Here is a 21576-nt window from a genome sequence, read left to right as displayed (position 1 = left end):
TTTGCTTGAATGTGGGAAGGCCTGACTAGAGATACCCAGGTCTCTCCAGTCTGGTGGGCTAAGGAGAGAGACCTTCAAACACACATAGCCATGCACACATGCACTTGAGCATGCATGTGCACACTCTGTGACACCCAGATTCCATTGCCCCATCCTCTATGTCTGTCCCACCTAGGACTGGCATTTGTCCCTCCTGGCCCTTTGTCCATACCCCAGGCACTTGCATGTGGCTGGCAGCTCTCCTTTGGCCCTGCACCACTTTTGGATCTACCTTACGGGCAATGCTAAGGGTCAGAGGAGTACCCCAGACTTCTGAGCGAAGGCCTGCCCCTCAAGCAGAGGGACAGGGACCATGCAATATGGGAAACTCAATGGCACAGGAGGCTGAGTTCCCATGACCCAAGTGGGCAGTGGGAGTGAGAGAGACCAGGGCCAGGGCCCTGAGGGATGCTGGGACAGAGCAGGTTTTGCTCCTGCTCCAGCCAACTGCCTTATCAGTTACAAAGGCATAACTTGAGTGATGTTTTGTAGCCCATAACTGCAGTGACCCCAACCTCTTGTATATGGCATGGATGCTCTTTCAATATTAGCTTTAGGGGTCATAGCCCAACTCCTCACCCTGTGGGTGAGGCTACACACCCACAGTAACCTCCAAACCACCCTCCCCCACCTTATCAACACAAACCCTCACAGTTGAAGTTCTAGCCTAGATTCGTGGCAACCCAGACTATAGCAAACCAGGGTCACGACTCCAACCTGAGTGCTGACCTCTTCTGGGCTGTAATCACAGAACACCTCAAGCAGGGGATGGGATGAGCATTCCAGCCCTGTGGTGACAGTCCCAATCTCTCTCCTTTCAGGATACAGGTTTCCCAGGCTGGGCCTGGAATGGAGGGCTTTGGAGCGTCTCTTACCTCAGCCTTCTGAAAAGTGGAGCTGGAACTACAGGTGGGTAACCCCTTGCTGGCTGCCTTTCAACTTTTGTGGAACTTCAGTTAATACAATGGTTTTCCTAGCTGACCTAGACAACTTCAGTGACTTCCAGTGTCAGTGCCCGTGGCCAAGTCTCATGCCCATCCCCAAACCTAGCCTTCCTGCCTATACACTAAGCCCTGGTATACCCAGCTCACTCAGCTGGGGTGAGGTCATTTCCCCAGGACTGGGCAGCTTCCTCTGTTTCTGGCACACGGTTGTCACCGTTCCCTCCTTCTCTCTCCACACCATTCAAACCATCACCTTACACTTGGCAAAATGCTGAGGGCACCCCTCCCTGCTGCCTCTGTAGCCTGTCTTCTTCCTGTCCTGCCTGGCAGGGACACATGGGAGCGAGGAGACCAGAGAGTCAGAAAAGGCTCTGAGCCCAGCCACCACCCGGCATCCTCCCGGGCTTCCTTCCGGTTCTCCCTGCAGCGTCACAGTTTCAAGTGTGGGGTCTTTCCCACACCGACCATCCCTCTGCCCAACATGAGTCTATCAGGAGCCTCGCCCAGGCCTGCTTCTAGCTCAAACTTGTCAAGGTTTCAGGAGTCACTGGTAGGGGCTGGCATGCCAGGGCCTGTTCTCCATCCTGCCTCACAGAGGGAGCCAGCACGTAGGCACGGGGCATGGCGCCCAGCTGCGGAGATGTAGCCGGCCTCTGCGGCCACCTGCTTCCCTTGACTAACTCTCCTTCCCATCCCCTTGTCCTTCTGACCCTGCCCAGAGCGGCCCTGTCCCCCTCTAAACACCCTAAGGTTGGGCAACAACCTGAGCAACAGAAGCCTGTGGGTCCCTGAGAGGACACAAGAGGGACATGTTTCCTGATGGACCTCTCCTGGAGATGGCAAGTACAGTTAGCATGTGTGTGTCAAACACTGTGCCAGTCCAAAGTCTGAATGCTCATGGAGGCTAATTTGTGTCATTCTCAAAACTCCTGGGTGCTAGGTCTCATTACCATTCTCCTCTTGGAAATGAGGAATTCAGAGAGGCCAAATTCCAAGGCCAGTTGGTCACACAAGAACAGCCTGTCTCCAGAGGCTGTGCCTTCCATTACTGAGCCTCGTGGTATGTATGTCTTACTCCTTCCCCTTTGGGAGGTTAAGCAGTGGTCTACAGCCTCATGACAGATACATGGAACCTGTCTGAGGCAGGATGGGCGAGGAGTCCCTACTATATAAGAAGTGCGAGCATCATCCCCTCTGCCTGTCACCCCTGGCTCTGGGAAAAGGCTGAGTCTGTCACCCTGGCCCCCAGCTCTGCTCCAGTCAGGGCTGCAGGCCAGCTGAGCCACAAGGAGACCTGACTGAGGACTCTGAACATACCTCATCTTCATTCTTCCAAGCCTGACTCTGCCTTAGATTTTTATCTTTCGGGCTCTCAGCTTCTCAACCTGGGAACTGTGTGGTGCGAGCTGTAGGGGAATGGAGAGAAAATGCTAGGGTACGTTCAGGAATCATGCAGTGGGAGGCAAGGGTGGCTACCAGGCACCCAGGAGCTACAGAGACGAGACTGAGTGTGTGTGTGAGTGTGTGTGTGTGTTCTTCACAGCCATCCCAGGATGGGAGTTCCCCTCAGCCTTAGGCCTAGAAAGATAAGTGACTACTAAGCTGTCTTTTCCCAGACAGGCAGCAGAAGGTTGGGATTTCCTGTCTCATCTCACCTCAGCCCACCCTACCCTCATCAGCTCTAAAGCCAAGGAAGCCAGAAGCAAGTGGTACTCAAAGAGACCCCATCCCATCCCTGAGTGAGCCTGGATCTCCAGCACAGCCCTCAAGGTGAGCAGGGCTCGTCCCACCTCCACCACCACCAAATGTTGGCTGGCTCCATTGCTGGCCTTCCCACCAGAGGCTGCTGGGATAGCATGCCAAATTAGCTTAATGAGTGAGGCCCCAACTTTAATTGGGGGCCCTGGCCTTGCACTGCTGACTCCTGTTTTCACTTTGAAAGCTGGGAAGGGGTGAGTTTTCGCTCTCCCTCTCCCAGGCATTTTCACCCTGGCTAATGGTTCCTCACTCAGAAAGGCCCCTACAACTGCTAATTGGATTTAATTACTGGGGTAATTAATGATTTGATTGGGAAACTGAAATGTGGTGGGTGAGTTCTGGTACATAAATAGAAAAGTCAAAGGGACAGTGGACTCAGACTAGGATCCAAGGACCATCTAGGGTGGGGGAGAAGCAGGCTGCGGATCCTCCAGAGTGTTCCTTCCTAGGGGACCAGCTGGTACTGGCTCCCCATTTGTCCATGAAGAAAAAAAAAATCACAGAGGAATGAATTGGTTCAACTGATGTAAAGAAGTTAGTAGGGCTTGGAACTGAGGAGCTGGCTGAAGAAGCGGGTAGGAAGTTATGACTTGGCCTGAGATGGCTCAATGACAGTGGCTATGAGAGCACCTGGGAAAGACTTATCAGCCAGCCACAAGACCTTAGAATGTAGTATGCTTGTTTCTCTTGTTGTGGCTACAGAGACCTTGCCTCTGGGTCACAAGATAAGCAAATAGCTCACCTAAGAAGCCAGGTGCAGCAAAAGAGCAGTGGCTGTTTCGGCTAGGAGGCCATAACCCCCAACCATACATCTCTCCCCCTTTGGCCTCTTTTCTCCAGGTTCAAATGTTTCCGACTGCCCATTTCTTTCCTGCTTGGCTGACTCTGCCCAGATACAGTATGAAGTTACAGGAGTTCAAGAGAACTGGGGTGGGGTGGGGTGGCAAAGCATCTGTTCTTGGACCTTTATAGGGACACGAGGACTTTCTACTACACTGGGAGGCAGCACATGGGGGAGGAATCAAAGACGATAGAGGGGTGGGTAGCTGGACAGTAGCTGGGTCAGTTCAGAGAGGCTGAAGTAGGACGGGGAGTTGAAGACCAGCCTGGGCAATTTAGCAAGACCTTGTCTTAAATGCTAAAGTGACAAAACAACTCCAAACAGGAGCTGAAGAAGAGATGGGTCAAGAGTTAAGAGTGAGCACAGGCTGCCCTCACAGAGGGTCTAAGGCCACCTCCACATGGTGGCTCTCAATGGCTTGCAACTCCAGTTCCAGGGGATCTAATGTGCCCTCTTTTGGCCTTCAAGGACACCATAATGCACATGATGCCCAAACCTCTCTCTCTGACCGAGTCTAATGTACATGAAATAAAAATAAACACTACAGAGCATGTTGCCTGCCAACCACTTCCTCACCATCTACAAAACTCACTCCTTAGTCACTGTGGGATAGCGGTTTAGCCTTACTCTTTGGGAGTTTCTAGACATGGTTTGAGCTTCCTTTTCTCTACAAACTTGTAGGCAACTCTGACGCCAGTGAACTTTTCCTGAGAGGCACCCACGTCTCATGGCGTGAGATTAGGCAACAAATCTCACAAACACCCCGTTGAGGCAGATGCCACTCTTGTCCTGGGAAACTGAGGCTCAGGCTGGCACAGTGATTTATTCAATAGACACTGCTAACAGGTGGATTTGAATACAAATCAGATCTTATGACACAGCCTCCTGCCCGCTCCGCAGCCTTGGGGCAGAGCTAAACCAGTATCAGACCTTCAATCTACCCCTGCTTAAATTCCCAGCTTCCTCTCCTCCCCCTCCCACGTCCCCACCCGCCACACCTCCCCAAAGTGGAAAACTCCTACTTCAACACTCAGGTCCCACAGAATCGCCCGGCTCTGTTCTCATATCCCCACAGCCTCTACCTCCGCCTTGCTCAAATAGCAATCCCTGGGCCCTCCACGGTTGGCTAGGCTGGAACCTGAATCCCTGGCCAGCTTGGTACCTACCTGATGCCTGTACTGGCAACAGGCTCCATCTGATCTCCATAATGAACCCCGAACCCCGGGGAACAGACTCATCAACATGGTTCCCCACTGACTTCCCAGGTCACTGAGAGCTTTTAATCAAGACTTCTTAGGAAGCTAGCAGATCAAAGAAGACCTGGCTCCCTGGCAAAGGCCATGCTTGCTTCCCCAGAGAAGTTTCTCTATGAGAAAGAGGAGGCTGAGAGCCACAGGGGTGCGGGCCATTCACTCTCAATGATCTCAGTGAGACACAGGCACACTCTCTCACCCTCTGCTGGCTAGGCTGACTGTGGGGTGGGGGCATGCAATCCTAGCACACCTTCCTCCAGTCTCATTGACTTTGGGCATTCAGAATCCTGAAGCAATCAAGGGGATAGCGCTGACCATTTTGAGGAGGATGGAGACTACTCAGTAGAGTGAAGTGACTTACAATTATACAATAAACAATGGAAAGAACAAGGGGAGACCAAGACCCTTTCCTTTCCATTGACTGCAGAATAATGGGGAAGCAGTGGCAGCCACTGGCTGACAAATAGCCTTCTGAGAGTGAAGGCTTCTGGGTAAGGGTCTCTGGGAGGCCAGGTGGCATTGCATGCACACAGCCCAGAGACCCAGAATGGCAGGATTAGGGTGAAGAAATGTGGTGTCCCATCCTTGCCACCCCTAGGCTGCAGCTGCCTCCCAGGTAGGGCCTCTTGTGGGTGCAAACAGGAGGTGCTCTAGAGTTCAGTTCTGCCTGCACCCCCCACCCCCACCCTCACCCAGGGTAAGAGAGGGGAAGGAGGTCTGAAGAAGCAGGTCAAAGCTAAGTCTCCCCACTGCCCCACCCCCAGTGAGAGCAGCACAGCCAAGCCTGTAGGACCAGAACCCAGCACGCTGTCCTGACACGTTCTGGAGACACAGCTTGAGAGGGAAGAGAGGGAGTGAGTCAGGGCTTTGAGGTGGGGTAAAGGGAGATGGAGGGGGTGGGGGTGGAGGTCTGTCCACCTTAGAGAATCAAGGTGCAGGCAGGCAGCAGGCCAAGGTGGCTTCCCCAGGTGGGAAGGGAGCCTATAGGTTCAGGGCCTCATCCCAGACCTCTGCCTCCCTAGTTGTTGTTAAACAAGGCTGCTTCTGGTAGATAGAGGCTAAGAGGGGGAACCTTCTGGCCACCATTGAACAGGGAGAAATCAGGTCTGGGCTAGATAAAAGCTAGAGTTGAGCCTGTCCCCTTACAGTGTGCTTCAGTCAACAGGAAGCCTGGCAGAGTGTCCCCCCTTTGCCAGTACCTCAGGCACTGCCCACCATGTTGCCATGGTCTGGCCTTAGGAGTGTCAGAGCCCACACCCCCACCCCCACCCCCAGAGAAAAGTCTCTTGCCCACAGTAGTGGTGGGGGTGGGGAGGTCCAAGTGAGGATTAGGGCGGGGAGACGCTTTGAACCCCAGAAAGACTGGTGGGAACTGGTTCTTGACTCATGGCAGAGAAAGGGGGTGGGGAATGGCAGGGCTCTTGCCTTATTATTATTATTATTATTATTATTATTATTATTGTTATTATTTCTCTCTCTTTTATGAGATGTGAACTCAAGCAATTAAAGACACACATCTGATTTTAGACCCCATTACAGCGGCCAACAGTTCTCAGCAACTCTTTCTTTCTGAGACAAAGATTGAGAAAGCTTGTCCCCCCACCCCATCATTGGAGGCTCTCTGAACCCTAAAAATAAATGCTGGTAGGCAGAGTTTGTGCTTCTGGACATTGGAATTGGAGAGCCAATTGTTCCACTTTTTTTTTTTAAATGTACTGGGCGCTTAAAAGTGCTTCTGGAATCTTCCACTTTCACTGCCATGTTCTGGAACAAGGCTTGAGACACACCCATTTTACAGAGGAGGAAACTGTGGCCTGGGGTTTGGTGAGAACTCCACCAAGCTGCACAGCTGGGGCAGTGGAAGCAGAACCTAATTTTCCGTCTGAGCCATGTCCTGGGTGAGAGCCTGGAGTGCTACCGACACCCTGTTGGTAAAGCGACATAGCCATGTCTTTGCTGAAGTCTGTACGTCTCTTTCCTAAGAGAACAAGAACATCATTGGCTGAAGCCCTCAGTGGCAGACCCAGCCTGGAGTCCCTTTGGCCCCTTTAAGGGACAGGGAAGGAAGAAAGCAAGTGGGACTTGGATGGAGGTCAGCTAGAACTCAGATAGGTAGCTGGGCCACACCTGCCCAGCCCGATGTGCTGTCCCAGTAGATGGGAACAGAAGTCTTTGGGAAAATGGCACTCAGATCTGACTCTCTTGGCCAGGAGGCAGCAGAGAGAAGTCAAGCTTTTCTTGCTTTCAGAAACTTCCCAAGGGAAGGGTTTGAGAGAAGTTGTCATAGGCCACCCACCGTGCCTGGCAAGCCTGACCTCCCAGCCTCTCACCCAATCAGTAAATAAGTTCCTCCTCCTGTCGATGTCTCCAGAGTGGGGCACCTTTCCATTGCCCCTGGGAGACTGGCCAGCAAGCAGGTCTACATCCTTATCCTTTCCCTCCTGCCTGCTGCAGTGGTAGCGGCAGGCAGTGTACCCTGGGCTGAGACTTGTCTGACCAGCCAGCAAGGCAGGGCTCAGTAAAGTCTTCCTCCTAAGGAAGGGACTTGGGGTGTAGGGAGAGAGCCTGGGAGGCAGAGCTCAGGCTGAGCTCTTCTATTCACTGGCAAGTTGCCTCAAACCCAGGAGCCCCAGTTTCCTTACCCAGCAAGTGGACTTGACATCTTTTGTTAAAATGGCTGAGATAAAGCAACATGCAGTTGCCTGGCCAACGAATGAATTGTTCAGGACATTCAGGACGGGGAGCTTGATAAAGCTTCTGTGGGATCAGGGCTAGAGCCACAACCTGACACCACCCTTGGCCTTTTCCAGCTCCCTAAGGTCACAGCATCTACGTTCATCTGTCCGGATTCTCTAAGCTGTCTCGTAGAAGCCCCGCAGTTGGGCAGCTCAACTGCCTCCCCCATCAAATCAGCACCCCCATTTTGACTACAGAAGTTGGGCCAGGTCTTGAGGTCCCATGGCCCGGGGGACAGGAACCTAGAAGAGCCACACATGGCACTGGGTGTCATTCCTGCAGAGATGCAAGTGCAAGTGACCCTGTGTTTTTCCTGGCCAAGGTGCAAGGGAGTGGTAAGAAGTATGGTGTGGCTTCACAGGGCTAAGAGGCCTCTTAGTTCCTTCTCCAAGTTCCCCAAGTCCAAGACAAGTTCCCCAAGTTCCAAGTGGACTCTGAGACTCCCTTCCATGCCCAGCCCACAGACACAGACCAATCTTACCAGGCCCTCTCTATCCCCATCCCCATGCCCAGTCACCACCCAAAGTCCTCTTGCCTACCTTTGAGACCTGGAGAACAGAGGCCCCTATCCTAGCTGCCTATTCTGCTCTCCAGCACCTATTCTGGGCAGGTGTGCAGCAAGGAGCTAGGCAACCGGGTTAGAATCACAGGGTGGCAGGAAGGGCTCCATTCCATTTCTGCCCAGTGTAGAAGGAAAGTGGCAGGAGGTGGGGAGGAGCCTTTTGCAAGACACTCTGGAGACCACTGGACACTGACCCTATCCCTACAGCATCATACTCACAGCTCATGGAGTCCTGACATTTCAAAGCAGGTATTCTAAGACAGCCAGAAAACTAAGGCTCAGCTGCACTCAAGGATAGCCAAGGTCACAGTTATAGCAGAGCCAGGATGCAAACCCAGGTCTGCTGACTTTTAGATACTGCTTACTACTCATGCAGAGATGTGGCAGGGCCCTAAATGTCCCCAAAGTCAAAGGGAATACATCAAGAGCATATGTCCATAGTGGGTGGGACGGTGACCTGACCCCTGGACAATAACTTTGTAGTCTGACCCCATTGAGCACATGCCCACCACATTCCCCAGAGGTTTTCTTGGTTCTGAGAGTGCCTGGTGTGACAAACCAATTTACTTCCTATGCCATTTGCAAAGCCCTGACACCTGTTCGTGAGAGGCATGGCCAGGGAGTCAGCAGACTCAAGTGCTAAAACTGGGGCTACCTTGACCCAATAAGCTGTGGCTCTTTTTCCAGGCCTTCGGGTCCTCATCTGAGCTGCAGGAGGAGGCTGGCCATTTAGCCCTCTCTCCCTTTAGCTTCTTCTGGCTCAACAGTCTGGGGATCTCAGCTCTGTGAGGCCTTCAGCCAACTCCGGGGGTGACGGACCTGGGAGAGGAGACAGACTTTCATCTCCTCCGGAATCTTTCTGGCCGGTGTCAGTGGAACACCTCGAGATGCTGTCAGTACAGTGGGACCCACAGAACAGACTGGATTTTGCAACCCTCCAAGGCAGTGTCTACTACAAGGTGTGGCTGTGGAGAGGTTTCTCAGAGAAGCCCTCTGACAAAGCAGGGTTGGGCCTGACTCTGGGAAACAAAACCAGGCTCTCACCCAAATCCAGGGGCAGCTGGGGTGGCAGCTGGGGTGGCTTCCTGGCCGGGAGAACTTGCATTCACAACCAGGAAGTGAGACAACTGTTAGAGAGACTCCTGGAAGTTAAGTCAGGCCCTGTGGTGAGTGAGATGGGCAGACAGGGCTCAGAAGGAACAGCCAGCGAGTTCTTGGGAACTCTGACTCTCTCCAGCCTCTAAGGCACATTTAGCCACTTAATCTGTGTTCTGGAGACTACTGCACATGTGAAACCCTAAAGACTTTGAGGGTAGGTAGATACCTTTAAAAAAAAAAAAAAGACAGGGTCTCTCTATATACGTAGCCCAGGTAGCACTGAACTACCTACCAACAATCCTCCTGTCTCAGTCTCCTGAGTGCTGGGATTATAGGTGAACATTACCATGAGGCTTGGGATGAAAGAATTCTGAAGAAGATTCAGTATTTCTCCTAATCTCTGTCTCCCAAGCAACAGCGAGTCCTGACCATGCCCGCTATGGTACTTGACACTAGACACTGTCCCCACTGCCTCGAACCAGTCAGGCAGTAGCTCTGCTTCAGCGGGGAATGTGATGTGAACGAAGTCAGGAGAGCAACCACAGCATGGTGACAAGAGCGCCCAGAGAAGTGGACAAGGGTCTAGGATCTCTCTCAGCTGGACCCCGATGGGGCTTTCCTTTGAGCGACCCCTCTTCTGCTCTCTCCTCTAGGGGCAGGCGCTGTTAGGAGTGGTTGGGACAGGGACCCTGAAGCCCAAGCCTGACCTCTGCCAGACTTCCCTCCTTCCTGCTCTGAGGGTATCTGGAGAGGAGACAAATCTCAGGGAGATGTTAATTAGTTCTGACAAATTAATAAAGAAACCCTAATTTATTTTCCGTATCTAATTTCCTTTTCTGTGTTTTATTTTCCTGCCCAACAAGCTGGTACTGGGGAAACGGAGGGGAAAGGCGGCGGCGGCAGCTGTGGTGGTGATGGTGGTGGTCTGAAGACAACCCAATCTATCCCCCACCCCATTTCTGGCTCCTGCCCCACCCCCACGCCCACCCCACCCTGCACTGCTCCAGGAAGCCAGCCCCAGACATTAAGCTGTCAAACTGCTCCCAATTATCTCCCTCTATGCCCGCAGGCTCCAGGGGCGACAGTTGTAGCAAGCTGGTGTTGACTCATTCTGTCACCAGCCTGCCCTGCTCTGGGAAAATGCAATTTAATGAAGTCCAATGGCAGGGCTGGGGCAGATGGGGGTCCTAGGAAGAGGGTGATACAAGTGTAGGGATAGCCAATGGTCTCCTTTTCCTGTGGGACAGCATCTTTGGTCTGACCCTGGAGGGGTCAGCTGCATACCCTTCTTCACATTACCTCTCCAACAGCTCTGAGCAGCAACAGCATTAACCTTCTCGGCATGGGCCTCCACCTTCCTGGGATGCCTGTTTTAAAAGCGTATGGTCCTGACAGCTGGGAAGTTCTTCCTGCTGTTTAATCTCCATCCTTTTTGCTGAAGGGAAAGTCCGTTTCCCCACGCTTTTTGATACTGAGCCCAGGAGTGGATGGATCTATTACTGCCAGACACCACCCAGGCTAAGGCTAGAGATAGATACTGTCCACGCACTGTCCAGCCACGTCTGGTCCTAAAATAGTGGGGGATTCCCTTTTGTTCTGGGGAGGGTCAGGTCCCTGCCTCATGCTGCCTTCTTGTTCCACCAAACCAGGGACTCTTCTGTCTCATTGTGTTAGCAGAGAGTCCTCTGTTTTCACTCATGCAATCCAAAGCCCACCTCTCTAATTGCTAGCTTGTGTGACTTTACACTTCTGACACCTGTGTCCCCATTTATGACAGTGAAAATACACCATAGTATGACAGCACACACCTGAAATCCCACTACCAGAGATGCTGAAGCAGGACCATACCTTTAAGCTAGCCTGTGCTACCTAGCAAAATTCTTACTTACTGCAAAAGGGAGAGAGGGAGGGAGAAAGGAGAAGAGGGGGGGAGAAGGAGGAGAAGGAAGAGAAGGAGGGGGAAGAAGAGAAGGAGGAGAAGGAGGAGAGGGAGAAGGAGGAGGAGAAGGAGAAGGAGGAGGAGGAGAGGGAGAAGAAGGAGGAGGAGGAGGGGTGGGGGAAGGAGGAGGAAGAGGAGGAGAAGAAGTAGTGGTGGTGGAAGAAAAGAGGAGAAAGATGGGGAGGAGAGAAGATTGTTATTTCCTTATTCGTTGATTAGCTATTGGAAAGGTCAAACGACTAAAAACAAAAACACCCTAAGTACATTTATCTATCTTGAGTACATGTCTGGGTGGGTAGATGTGTGCCATGGCACACAGGGAGGTCAAAGAACAATTAACCATCTTGCTGGCTCCAAATCAATGACTTTCTCTGAGTCCAAGAAACTGACCCTGGCTCAAAGCAAGTGGCAAATAATGGCCGCGGGTTTCAAGAACACGCATGGCCCTGCCTTGCTTGCTAAGAGCGGATGCTTAGAATCTGCCAGGATGTTCACATGGGAGGCCACCAGTGACAAGCCAACATAAACACCGTGACCAGGAGGCCAGGGCCTCCTAACGCTTCTCCAGCCCCACGGAAAGGCCTGGGGCTTAGTTTGAGAAGAGCTTTGACTTCAGGTTTCTCGTCTCACCCTCTGGAGTCCACAATCTGAAGGCCCCAGCTGTTATGAAGGGCTGGCTCCTGGGCACACCAAAGGTAAAGATCTTCCACAGAGGCGGAAGACATCTATTTATCATCAGAGGTTGCAGGAGTCTCAGCTCCTCACTCTTGGGTAACGTGCTTGCTAGGATTTCAAAGCTTTGACCTTGACAAGAGGTAGGAAAGGAAGGTGATAGGCTAACATGGGCTCGCTGAGCACAGAGCACAGGACAGAAGATCCCAAGGGCTTCTTAGAAGCCTCAAGGCCAGAGAATAACCAGGATCATGAGGTGCTTGGAGACTGAGGGGGGTGTCTCATCTCCAAACCGATGCTCTTCCCACGTGAGCATACTTAGCCTAAGTTAGCAAACCACTTCCTATAAGAGTCCCACCCTGGATGCCCATCACCTGGTTATCCTGAAAGTACCCCTTGTCCTCAGACGCTAAGATCCTGAAAGGATGACGGACCATGGAACCTGCAAGGCAGCTTCCTGACAAGTGAGTGGAACATGCTCGTCACGTCATGAAGAGGCAATCCACCTTCATCAGACCTGTCTTTTCAAGCAGGCTCAAATCATGCATGCACTGTGTTTCCCTCTCTGCAAGTTAGTTCTCCAGGAAGGAACCTCTTCTGAAGGTTCCTGGCTCAAGCATCCAAGGGATATGGTTCTCCAAGGTGTAAGGAGCCACCTCTGGAAGACAGCTCACTAAAGACCACTATGCTATTTTCCTGTACGATCACCTGAGATTTTGGGCTGCCTTCCTCCTTCCTCTGGCCTTCTGGGGTACCCTCAGTGTTCCCTAAGACATAGAAGCAACAGCCAGAGAGGAGGAAGGACTTCAGGAGGGAGGATGATGGAGTCAGAGACTGTGAACTAAATTCCTTGGCGCAAGCATAGGGAGAGATCCCTAGACCCGTCCAGGTCCTGTATCCACCTGTAATTGGTTGGCTAAGTGTCAGGATGGCTGAGAGTGAGCTCCCTCCTCCTTGGAGGAGTAGAGACTCCTCTACCCACAAAGTACCTTGAAAGACCCTGGGGCAGAAGGAAGATTCGGAAAAGGCAGGGACGTTCACTGTGGTCACATGGATACCAGGGGCAGTGTGCTGGAGCCAGCCCAGGTGATCAAGAGATGTGTGTCCGCATGTGCAACGTGAGCCTGCATGAGTGTGTGCAAGGGTAGCGGCGGTGGCTTCCCTCTGGAGCGTCCACTCATTAAAATATTACTGGTATCACAGGGTTCCTATCAGGTCCAGGGATCTAGCACCAGACAAAACACAAACAAATAAATCTTCTGTTCCTGGCAAGTCTGGATGCTAATAATGATGGAAAAGAAAAGAAGTGAGAGGAAGTGTGGATGGGCTATCAGGGTGGAGGGGCGGGGAACTGGGCTGACAGAGAAGAGACCTCTGAGCAAAACACAGAGGAACACAAGAGGATGGGAGAGAGCAGCATTCCAGTAGAGAGAGCAGAAGGTGCAAGGGCCCTGAGGGGAGAGGTCTGGAATTTCTGGCCTGTGTTGCTGAAGTGAGAAACACAGCAGTCACGTGACACGGGGCCTAGACAGTTCCTCTGAGTGAGATGGGAAGCAGCAGTGGAGGATGATCAGAGGAGGCACCTGATCTGGCTTGTTTTCACGAGATCTCGGATAACTGCTGGGACTAAACCTATAGGGAATGGAGGCAGAGAGCTACGCTAGACTGCACGCTAGATGACGGTACCAACTAGGAAGAGCATCATGGACACACTCCAGCCTGACGCTGGAGCAAGGCATGGGGAGGCCTCTAGCTCTCCATAGCCCACCTCTCCCACCTGTGCAGGTGACAGCTGGCAGCCCCACTCTCTCTCCCTGCAGACAAGCTGTCTTACTCATCCTGGCCTGAGGGAGGAGGTACAGGGTAGGGGGGGGGCACACTGCATAACAATGGCCTTGGGTCAGCTGTCACACAGAGAACAGAGCCTTCTGGGGTGGCCTCCCCAGGGTCTATCTAGAGCCTGGCCCCACTCCTCCCTTCTCCTCATACTTTCCCCAGACACTCAGCGATCAAATAACTTTTACTCAAGGGGACGGATGGTCTCTTTTCTACTCAGCACTGAGTGAGCAGGGCCCCACTCAGATTAAAAGGCAATTCAGTGGCTTGCCTTCTGTTAGGGCAGGAGGTCTGTTTGATGCCTTTCTTGGGAACTGAATCCCCTCTGTAAGGCAGTGACCTGGGCCTTGGGCCAACCCCCTACCTACCTCAGCTTCAAGGAACAGGGAAAGGCAGGTCCCCTATGCTTTGAGAACTCCTGCCTCTAGGCCTCTGCACAACTCAGGAAGATCCTGCAAACCAGGGCCCTGCTCCCCTCTCTGCTCATCTATGCCCTCTGAGCAGAGGTAGCAGAAAAACCCATTCATTCCCTTCCATGCCCAGAAATCACAGTGTGGGCTGCTTTCTAGTCTGTTTCAAATACACGGTCTAGAACTGTCACCATTGGGGCTTTTAAACCCTTGGAGATGGCACAGAGGGCATCAGAGGCATAGGTGTGCCCTTTATCTGTTTGGTTAATGGTGTCCACGGCACACCTGAGGGCAGCAAACACTGGCATACCCTTCCAGTCCATTGGTGTCTGCCATCTCTTTCAGCTCTCACGAAAATCTTTGGAGTTAGTTGGTGGCATTGATACTTGCTTTTATTTATTTGTAGGTGAGATGAGAGGATCTTGTGATGTAGCTCAGGGTAGCCCTGAACAACTGATCTTCCTGCCCCCAGTGCTGGGGTGACAGGCATGCATCACTATGGGTAACTAGTCAGTACTTCAGAAGGAGAAACCAGAGGTCAGGGGTCTGCCATAAAGTCCAAGGGCATAGGCTAGCAGATGCCAGGGACCAACCCCCAGATCTACCCTTGTCTGTCGATTCTTTTTTTAAGATTTATTTTTAATTATGTGTATGTGTGTGGTTATGTGCATTTGAGTACACATGGCATGGAGGTCAGAAGAGATCACTGGATCCTCTGGAGTGACACGACTCAAGGAAAGAAGAGCTACAGCAGTTATAAATCGCCCGACATGGCTGCTGGGTACTGAACTTGGGGCCTCTGCAAGAACAGAAAGGCAGCTGCTGAGTCATCTCTCTAGCCCTTTAGCCCCTTAACTCTTCTGCATAGGGCTATGAGGGGTGAGGAAGGATAGGAAGAGCATCTGCCATTTACATTCTAGTAGGTTCCGCTCAGCAATCCATCTTTAAATGACCTTGAAGGATGAAGGGCATGATGGGTAATATCGATTGTCAATCGGACAGGATTTAAAATCACCTAGGAGATAAACCTCTAGGCATGTCTGTGGTGGAATCTCTAAATTAGGTTAACTGACATAAGAAAACCCACGTAAATTATGGACTGGGGCCTAAGATTGAATAAAAAGGAGGCAAGCAGTGTTCCAGACAGTATCTGTCTGTCCGTCTGTCTGTCTCCTTCCTGAAGGCAGCTGTGGCTATAATGTACTCTGCCACCGTCTCCTCCTGCACTTACACCTTTCCTTTTAGGGTGGACTGTATCCCCATGAACTGTGAGCCAGAATAAGCTCGTCTTCTTCCCTTGTCTGCCTGGTATTCTGTGTGACTGAGAAGTCACACAGGGCGGTTCCCATCAGGTGCAGGTGCGAAGGGCAGCTGCCCCCATCACTCTACCTGCCTAAATGCTGGGCTCTATGCCATCGTATTGTAGGCCCTGGCTCTCTCCTCCCCCTGGGCCTCTGCACAGACTCCCTGTCTGCAGGAAGTGCCTTCCCCTTCATCCTCCACTTCCACTTTCTGGCTGAAGGTCACCTTACACCATCTTTTATCATCAAACCCTATTCTGCTCCCACCTCTGCCAAATTCTCCAAACCCATCTCCCATGCCTCTACTGACCACCTGTCCATATCACAGAAGCCACATCACTTAGGACATGACACTCCCCTTACCCATATCGTTTGACCCCCGCTGTTTCTCATAAGTCATTAGTGACCACACACAGTGTGCTGGACACTATGTCAGCTTGTCACAGGTGGAGATGACCATAAGAAGACAGAAGACCGAGGAAGGCAGAAACAGTTTCTTTTTCTTTAGACACTCAGGCATGAATGCAAACAATTATGATATGCCAAGCAATGGCTTTTATTTGTCTTGTGAAGTATGAACCAAAACGGAGGGAGTTTCCAATGAGGGAGAATGTTACCAGAGAGTGATGAGGTACAAGCAAAAAGAGGCTTTTAGTTGGGTCTCATGGGAGTCTCTCAGAGAGGAAGACGAGAGGGGACAGGAGAGAAATCGTGCTTTTGAAAGTGTGTGTGTGTGTGTGTGTGTGTGTGTGTGTGTGTGTGTATGTCGGGATCTGTGGCAGAGGGGAGAGTGGTGACCAGGAGGCAAGGGAGGTAAGAGATAAATTTAAGAGTCTTGGGTAGCCAGTACACTTGGATCCCCAGTACCAAATGACACTACTCGCTCAACTGTCACGTTGGGAGATGGAGACAGGGAGATAGGAGTCCACAGATAGCCTCTGCTTCATAGTGTACTGGAGGCCAGCCTGGTCTACATGAGACTGTCTCAAAACCAAAACAAATAAGTAGGTAAGGAAGCAAATAAATAGTCCTTGTATTAGACAAGGACTATTAAACCTGACCTATGAACCATTTGGGTGCCATTAGTGCCTTCTGGGCAGAGTCGTGACATGGTCACTTGTGCTAAGTGAAAGAGGCTGGACACTGAATAGTCTCACTTATTTATCAGATGTGCTTAAATAGGAAGCAGAGTGGATGAGTGGACACGCAGGCAGGAGATGGGAAAGGGGTGACAGGTCTAGAGTTTTTCTCTGGGGTGGCGCAGATATTTTAAATGCTGATAGCTTCTCAGCTCAGTGAATAGAATAAAAAGCCACTGGCTTGCATACTTTAGAAGGGTGACTTTTATGGTATGTCAATTATATTGTAATAATAATAATAAAAAAAAAGTACAAGGAGGTTAGATGGTGGGGCACTCTATTCAAAGAAAGCCAGCCATGAGGGGGTGTCTCTGCAAAGGTCGAAATCCCATCTTCCCTCCCCAGCCCAGGGCTGATTCTGCTGGCGGGGGTGGGCACTGCAAGGGCTCTAGGACCTCACCAGGCATACCCACAGCCCCCTGCTATATAGTAAAATGTTTCATGCATGTCCCACACATGATGTCTGGGCCCAGCATAACAAACAGGTCACCTGACAGGCCACCCCACTTATTTTTGAAGACAGGCAGATCCCCTGGGAATAGAGCAGGCACTGGAAAGACTTTGCTAGAGATGAGGAAATTAGGGCAGAAAATAACATCATGAAAGCAGAACAAGCTGTTGGATATGAGACAGACCCCACCCCCTCACAGCCCAGTGTATCAGACCTGTCAGAGCTCCTGGGAGACCAAGGGTCACCTGACTTCAGACTGCCACAGTCTCCCTGGAGTCAGAGTGTTCTCTGCTACTGTACCTGTGGGACCTAATGTGCTCCCTGAGGCAGGAGGATAAAGGATTCAGAAGAAGCCGGGACCCCTTCTCAAGATGGTCCTTGTTGTAGGACACTGAGTCACAAGTTCCAGGTTCTGAAGACACTCACTTCCCCATGGCGGATAGAGAAGGCCCTACCCCTTAGCTGGTTCATCTGTGGGAGTTGGGGTTCCCCTCACACTAGCTGCAGTGTGGGGAACACCACGGGGAAACTTTGGATGCTTTGAATTGGGTGGGCAGGGAGACAGAAAGGTACCAGGAAGAAAGCGGCAGAAGACTCAATCTCTCCATCTGCTGGGGCACAGGATGAGGGTGATCCCGCATGCCCGCATGCACACATGGAAAGTACTTATGAATGGAAGTGGAGGGAGGGGGAACAGTGTGTGTGGGAGGCCAAAAGGCGCCTGCCTGGGAAAGGGCTGGGGAGATGACAGAATGTGGCAGGGAACTCCAGCTCTGAGGCAGGGGTGGCTTTTATGTCTCGCCCAGTTTGGAGGTGAAGGCATGGCAAAGACAAGAGGAGGAGACAGAGCAGGTTGAGGGGGAGGACCTAGCTATTTTTTTCCCAGCATCCCCCAGGCCACTTCTCTCACCACAAACCTCAGTCTCAAGCCACTTGGTTGTCATGGAAACAGGATGGAATAGAACAGATGGTCTCCACTAGCCAAATTCCAATTAAACAGGGCAGAGATAGATAGGGAAGGGGGTGTGATCTGATGGGGCCATGAAGGGCTCTTCCCCCCCAAACCTACCCCACACATACCCAGGGCTCCCCTACAATGGACAGAAGGCTTGGGGGGGGATAGTCTCACCACCAAACACCCCTGTCCTCATGCCTTCAGTTCTTAAAGATGTGGGGCAAAGAGGTTGAGGAAATGTCAGCTGTGGGGAGCAGCACCGGGGGATTCACCTCTAAATTCAAAGCATCAAAATGGAAGCACACACGTGCACGTGCACACACACATGTGTGCGCTCGCGTGTGTGCATACACACACATACACACGCACATACCCAAGCACACTTGTGTACTGAAACACATCCACATGGACAGACACATGCAGTAACAGTGCAGAAAGGTTAAACAAAGTCATTACAGAGACACATACTTTTAACACGGTACCAAAAAAAATTTGCTTTGGAAACAAAATAAGCAATTTATTGCCATTTATTTAACATCTTGGAAGACTCTTATCGAGAGCCTGAAAATAGGGCTATAAACATATACCTGTGATTGGACCTAGTCCCTGGCCTCAAAGACACTGGACAAATGACCTAATAACATTGCTTGGGTCAGACTGTTCGCATAGCACTGTGGCCACAGAGAATGATTCACTTGGGGGAAGGTGGTTGGAGATGAAAGGGTTTTGAAGGGTGAGTAGGAGCTTTCCTGGCAGTGAGGCAGGGTTCTCCCAACAGAGAAGCCGGCCAGAACAAAGCTGGGAAAGAGCATAGCTTGCAGGGGACTCAACCCATCTGGGTAGAATTGGGAGTGTGGAGCAACTAGCGGGCGAGAAGACCCCTAGACAAGGCCTGGCACAGATGGCATCATTTCTGATGCAGACACCGATACCCGACACACAGAAACATGCCACCACTCAGTTCCCGCCTGCAAAGCCGCCCAGCCACACACAGCTTTGCACACGCAACCACGGCACCCCTGTGCTTAGCAAATGGAAAAGAAGATGATTTTTGTTTGCTGTGTGTGAAAAAAAAAAGCGAGGTGGATATAGAGGTGTCAGGAAAAACGGAGCATCCGAAGTTCTCTCTTGGCTACGGGGTGAGAAAGGGTGCCAGGAACGGCAAAGAGGGGGTGCTCCCGAGCCAGCTGGCTTCTGTCACGTTATCATACATTCATGAGGCACCTGCTGCTTACAAGGCACTGATCTACCCTCCAGAAGAAGCCAAGGATCTGGAGGAGAAAAGTCATACTGAGCAAACGGGGTGTTTCAGGGGCAGATGTGCTAGGGCTCAGCATCAGCCCAGGAACAGAAGTTGGAGTGGCTGACTTTATGCTCAGGGAATAACATGGGAGGTAGCTTTGAAAAAAAAAAAGAGGTCTGGCTGCAGCAGGCTAGACCAGTGATGCTGAATAGGCAGCCTGGGTGGGAGCTGCAACAATGTTTTTGGTGGTTTGCTTCATTTTGGTTTTGTTTGTTTGTCTGAGACGACATCTTCTTACCCTGTAGCCCAGACTGGCCTCAAAACCCACAGTGATCTGCCTGCCTCTACCTTCTGAGTTCTGGAATTACAGGCAGGTGTCACCACCATGTCTAGCTTGAAGACATCTATTGTCATAGTACATGAGGGCTGGGGGGTAGAGGTGGATGCTTCCAGCCTCTAGCGAGTAGAGGCTAGGACCATTGCTAACCATGCTACGGTGAGCAGGATGGCACGCTCCAAGGCTCGTCGGCTCCAAGAGAGCAGGGCTAAGGCTGTAGGGCCTGGCTTAGGTCATGGAGCATGAGCTGAGATCAGCAGCCATGAGGAGCTCACGAGGGCTTCAGAGTATGATACGCTCAAACTTCTCTTCATTCTGCCTTGATGAGTGGCTGCTCAGGAATGGGGAGAGTCCCTGGGGAAGAATAACAGTTCCAAGCTCAGAGGTGTCCCAAGGACACCCAGGTCTTACAGCAGCAAAGAGGGAAAGAATGGAGGACACCAAACAGAACCAGGGGGTTCCATCAGCACAAATGGGAAGAGTCCAGGGTGAGCTGTAGCTTGAGAAGGGGGGGGGGAGGTTTGCAGATCTTGGGGTATGAGACTGCACACAGGTCAGGCTGAAATAGGGTGGGTTTGCTTCTCTTTAGCCCTCCCCCTTCTCCAGGGCCCCCCAAGGCTCCATGCCCACCACCATCCTCAGACCCCCTGAAGACATGGGTCTTCCACTTGGGGTGGTCCTGATGTCTCCAGCCTCTGGAACCCACCCTCACAAAGGCCAGCTCTTGCATCTCCACCCCGACCTCTGCATTCTTCAACCACTCAAGCAAGCAGGGAGGACACCCTGCAGCACCCTTCCCAGTGGCCAGGAACCCAACTGTTGAGGACAGCCCAGCACTGAGTGCTTGGCTCCAGGGGATGTGAAGGAGGGAGGAGACTAGAAGAGCCCACCCTGGTACCCCGGCTTCAGAAAGGAGAGGCCTTTCTTTCGCTTCCTTTCTGCCACTCTGTCCCTTGATAACAGGCTTGTAAAAACCAGCTAGGAAACTGTTCTAATGGCCACTAGGACAGGATTATTGCCCAAGATCATAAGTCAGAGGCGGGAAACCTGGCCAACCTCCAACCAGCAAGTGCCCCAGCAGGCAGAGGAAGAAAATGCTAAAACCTCAGAGCGTGTGACTCCTGCCTCATTTTATCCTAAATGTAGGGCCTGGTGATAGTGGTTTCAGGTGGCCCCAGCATGTACCCACTGAACAAAGTCTCTAAGCTTGTTTGTTTCAGGTTGCTTAAAGAGCATTTGTGCTGTGAGTACTTGGCACAAAAAAGGAGCTATCTCAAGAGAATCTGTTGGCTCATCCTCTCACGGCACCATAGAGCTTCAGAAAGGTCCCACATACAAGGGGGCCCTGCTCACTAGGGCACCTGGAGACCCTCTGTGGGTGGCCTACCCTCCCAGCAGGAAGTATCTAGGGGCATCCACAGCCTGTGGGGGGGAGGGCAGGCCACTAATCTCTCTTGGAGATTACACAGCAGGCTGACTCTGGATGCCAGAGACCAGCTTGGGGGTGGGCGACACATGAGAGGCTCTTGCCTGGGAAGTGAGGGGTCCCAGAACATAGCCGGAAAGACCTTTAGGGTTGGCAGGGGCTGAAATTTGGGGACAAAACTGCCAATGATTTATTAACCAGAGTCACCAATGATTAACCCACCAAATGCCTGGACTGTTAGGCTGGTTGGCTTCCTCCGTCATCAGAGTTAAGTACCACCCCCTCCCAGCCACTTCTGGTCTGGATCTGGTCTTCTGGTGCCCTGATGGCGGCTACTCTTCAGTGACCCCTACAACCAGGATTGACTGTTTTGGGACAGGTCCCCCAGCTTGTCTGAGCCAACAGGGAGGTCCTCAGCCTTGTCACTTCTTCATTTCCAGCCTCTCCTGTGACTGGCTTGGCTCAGGCTAGGAGTCTGAATGAAGGAAAGGAGAGACACACTATAAAACACCATCTCTGCTTTGGACATACTGTTGCCAGGCAGGATGCCCAAGTAGCCTGGGGCATGTATGGGCTCTATACAGGCCTGCCTCAGGGGAGCGGGGAGCAGGGGCTGGGTAAGGTGGCAGACAGGTA

At 51.8% G+C, this 21576-nt stretch overlaps 1 protein-coding gene and 1 long non-coding RNA gene across 2 annotated transcripts in view; one reads left to right on the top strand and one right to left on the bottom strand.

Moving 5' to 3' along the window:
* The window catches only part of Nectin1 (nectin cell adhesion molecule 1), a 63209-nt gene that overhangs the window by 27670 nt on the left and 13963 nt on the right, over positions 1-21576 (bottom strand). The window lies entirely within an intron of this gene.
* LOC115031936 (uncharacterized) lies at positions 1934-3749 on the top strand. The gene is made up of 3 exons (XR_003837579.1): positions 1934-2043; positions 2600-2753; positions 3582-3749. It is a non-coding gene; the product is annotated as an uncharacterized LOC115031936 (long non-coding RNA).

The sequence above is a fragment of the Mus caroli genome, unplaced genomic scaffold (assembly GCF_978045245.1).
Source record: "Mus caroli unplaced genomic scaffold, Mus_caroli_1 scaffold_11, whole genome shotgun sequence".
Classification (NCBI taxonomy): Eukaryota; Metazoa; Chordata; class Mammalia; order Rodentia; family Muridae; genus Mus; species Mus caroli.
This window is presented reverse-complemented; position numbering and strand designations above follow the sequence as displayed.